Genomic DNA, 4,598 nt, shown 5'->3' on the forward strand with positions numbered 1-4,598 from the left:
TTATAGCCTGTAAGTTGAATTAATATTATATATTACAACAAACTAATTAGAATCGTTATTTTTAACCGTTTCTATGGTGATAGGCAAAGCGTTAGAAATTAAAACCCCATTTTTAGCAGTTTTTTGTAATTTGTCTGTGGTTTTTCCCGTGACATTAAATAACTATTAAGAAAATCGAAAAATGACCTCTCTAAAGTATACCATCTTTATTCACTCTGTTAAATGATAAGATACTATATGTTTAAATCAAAGCATTCCTTCTGGTAGAAATTTTATATACAGGATATATATATATATATATATATAAAAGAAAAAACACCATTGTAAAACCACTAGTTCCCTCACCCCGCTCAGAATCTAAAAATATAATAATATTGTCTACAGTATAATATTATACAGCGGGCTATTAAATTAATGCACGTGGAAATATTTTCCAGACAACCATAGTAAATTGTTTAGGCACAGTGGTTATGTTTTTATTCTGACTGGTTTCCATGTCTGCAGTAATAGAAGAAATTGACAGTGTCTTCAGTCTAAGTCTGAGCGCAGCTATAATATTGGTTTTAATTAATATTGGTTTTACAATGTATTTGTTTTATACTAGTATTTTCAGAAAAATAATCGTTATAATAATAAAATCGAAAAAAATAAAATCGACTTACTTCAGAGATTTTAAAATAATATCTTAGTGCGGTTTTTGATAAAAACGTTAAAAGCAAACACCCATTTTTAGTCAAATATTGACAATTTATAAATCAATCGGTATACTAGGAAATATTTCTCAAATACAGTAAATTGTCATTGTTCTTAAAATTATAAACGTTTGCCCCGGGGGTCAATTAAAGTCGAATACTGCATCTTTTATTTTATTTTTTGATAATAATAATAAATTGTAACTTTTACCTATCTCTATTATTTAATATACTCGGATGAGTAAATATTTCTTAAAATTATGAAAGTCTTATATAGTTCATAGTACCTATAGCGAGAGTCTACCATTAAGTTGAGTATCAAGTTTAACAATATATAACTTTTAATTATTAGAAATTCTTGGAATTTTTACCTAAAATGGTCTCGTTATCCGATTACTACTCTTTGAGAAATGTTATACGAGTTTACCCTTTGGCCATTTTGACACCTTAAACTTTCAATTGGAAACTGTCAAAGTTTTACATCTATGGTATCTGTTTGAACCTCTCATCCAATTAAACTTCTGTATTTTACGGCTAATCGAGTAATAGTACTTTGTTTGTCGTGTGTTAAATTAAATTGCGAGATAATACAATTATTGGCGATTTAAAGACGATTACAACATTTATCAGATGTGTTTCGCAAAATATAGTAACAGAGGATAATAAATTGAATAAAAAACCATAATCCGAAGCTGTAATAATACATAATCGCAGTGATCTGTACGAATATTATTATTATACCCTTAACTTAATCTACTACAGATTTAATGACGAATTTGCTTTAAAACTTAGTAGTCTGCTGTTACACAGATAATAATATTATATATTGTTATTATAAGAAATAAATCGAATTACTTATGTTCCTTCTCTTTTTTCAAGATAATTCTTGGAATGAAATTCTTGTTAAAAATAATGAAAAACTTTTTAGTTAGATACTTTTAGTCTCGCATCACGTCCAAACGTTATCCGGTATTTCCTCTGAGGGATTGCATAGTACTTCCGGTTGAAATTTTCAGTACCTATCCTTTATTATATACAACTACCGCGTACGAAAAGAACGTTGTTTAAAACGTGCTTAAATATTTAGAGAATATTATCCACCTCACCTAAGAAGGTCGCAATGAGTACAGATACGAAATCAATAACCATTAAAAGATTGCATAAGTACAGTATAAAGTAATAAATTTAAGTTGTATCCTAATGGGTTATTAACAAATGTGGTTTAAAAAAAAAATAATGAAATTTTAGCAATCGAATTGTAGGTACCTACTGACATTAAAACTAATGAATAGTAATTATAATATAATATAATGTTAGAGTACTATGCGGTCAACGAAATTAATAAAGTTTTTTTTTATGGATATAAATTTTATATTTTTTTAATAATAATACACATATGATTGGCTTCGATTGTTGGGAATGTGACCAACAGATTTGTTGGATAGAAATTCACAAACCTACATATTATCATAAATGCTGTCTGATTTAAAATGCCAGTGCTTTTCTCTTTACTTATTAAACGTTTTTAAAAAATTAAGTCATAATAATGACAACAGTCAAGCTAAACATTAAAATAATTCCTACCATACCCCGTGTAAAATATATAGCTAGGCTAAATGTTTGACGAGCACCTAGGCTCCTTGTCTTAAATCTTATCAAAAATCAGCAAATTACAGACTCGCCCTGTTTCGTCCGATCTAATTGATCAACTACCTGTAAATTCAAAATCTACAAATCCAAAATAAAACCAGTCTGGTCATGTGGAACTCCTCTATCAAGTATGGGGAAGTATAGTAACTAATTTCATTGATTTCATTCGTACACAGGCTTAATAATTAAAATTTGCAAGCGGCGCAGACAAGAAATTCATATATTAAATATTTGATCTCAGTTTTGTCACGATTAATTAGAAAAAGTGTTAATATTATTTAATATTATATACTAAGTGAATACAAAATGTTTGATTATATTGTTTAAGCTAAACAATATTCAATAGATAAATTAGCACAATGCAATTTATTCTGCGAAAATATTACTATACTTGAAAATATACCTAAGATGATAATGACTGAAGTATTTATAATTTATTGTACAGAAATCACTAATCAGTATAGCATCAAAATAACAAGTTATATAATTACTTTAGTTACACGTTGGTTTGTTATAATTTCGTAAATTTGATGTTGGGTCAAAAACGAAAAAATTGTCAAGTCAAATGTATTGAATCAGTTGTGTTTCGCGCTTAATACGATTTTCGTGCAAAACGATAAATACACGAGTACTATTTAAACATGTGTTAAAAAATAAATATTTAAAAACCAAAGTCAATCGATTTCGACCAAACCGATACCAAACAATGTTTTGAGAATGTAGAAAATAGTTTAAACGTTGTGTACCTAATATTGTTGATTGATATAACTGCTAATTAATATTACAGTTTACAAATTTCTCTTTAATAATTACCTAGGGAAAACACGTTATTTGAATATATTTTAAGATGAGTTGCCATTTAAAAACCCAAGAGACTGCTGGAAATAATAATTTGAATAATGAACATATTATAATTATTTTTCAATTTCTTTTGTGCGAACTACCAAGTTAATAGGTACCTAAATATAATATTTCATAATAGATGTCTGAAACGTAATTGGTTTATTCATTTCTACCATTGAAGCTGCAAAGAATAAATTTAATTGAAGGATATATTTTTTTAGAGGGAAAAAATACGCATTGTTCAACCGAGGTCCATTGGCCGATCGGCCACTCCTGCGCTGTCGTTTATAATACAATATAATTATGTCTATATTTATACGTTGGGAAAACAAATAAGTCTGGCCATCATAATATATATTATTACTATTATAATATGGGTGGTTTCTCTGTGGATTTTAATGAATACACAAATATCGGGGGATTTATTTCGACTATTCATTATTATTATAACTATCATTATATAATATTATATTATATTATACTGACCTTATTTTGGTTTTGACAATCTCCGTGTCCAGCACGGCTATCCGAAACACGGTGCACTGGTCTGAAACGGCTGTTGGGTCCGGCACGACGATCATTTGCACCAAGTCCGCCTGTGAAACACACCCCAATAACGATGAAATCTAATTAATATACTATTATTTATATCCAGCGTAAACCAGATGACACACCGGAAGCTATGTATACGACAGTCAAGGACAGATCCCTTCAGATTAATAATAGTGATAACAATAATTTAATAATAATAATAGACCGATTCGTCATTATATTGTCGACACAAGTTGCCGATCTATTATTGTGTGTATCTTTCTGCGATGTGGATCATATACATACAATCACGATTCCGTACACAATATAATACATAGGTAATTATAGCGTATATAGCGTGAATGTGATCCATCGGAAATGATTGGTTATTTCATTTAACCATTGATATAATATTATAATTAAGTACTGATTTTACGTTTATGCACACACACACACACACACACACATTTGAATTGGTATTCAATTTCCGATACGTCATATGTCATATACTTTTAACAAACATAATATTTCTATTCTACCCAATTAAAACGTATAATAACAGATTTGTATGATAATATATGTATTGTATACGTTATGATACTAACGGTGAGCACTCAACTGCTTTGAAAATTTTAAATGCACTGAATTCGAACGTTTCATACATTATATTGCTTTGTGTATGTCGGTTAAATCTCTATTGATTTTCAAATAGTATATTAAATCATATTTTTAACATCATAATAACCAGAATAATACAATACAATAAAAATAATGAAAGGTATCATCTGAGATTCACGTCATACGCATTTGATTTTGATTTTTCATTAGAACAAACAACTAACAAGAATATATAAACAATCTATAATAAAATGTATATGATGG

The sequence above is a fragment of the Acyrthosiphon pisum genome, chromosome A1 (assembly GCF_005508785.2).
Source record: "Acyrthosiphon pisum isolate AL4f chromosome A1, pea_aphid_22Mar2018_4r6ur, whole genome shotgun sequence".
NCBI lineage: Eukaryota > Metazoa > Arthropoda > Insecta > Hemiptera > Aphididae > Acyrthosiphon > Acyrthosiphon pisum.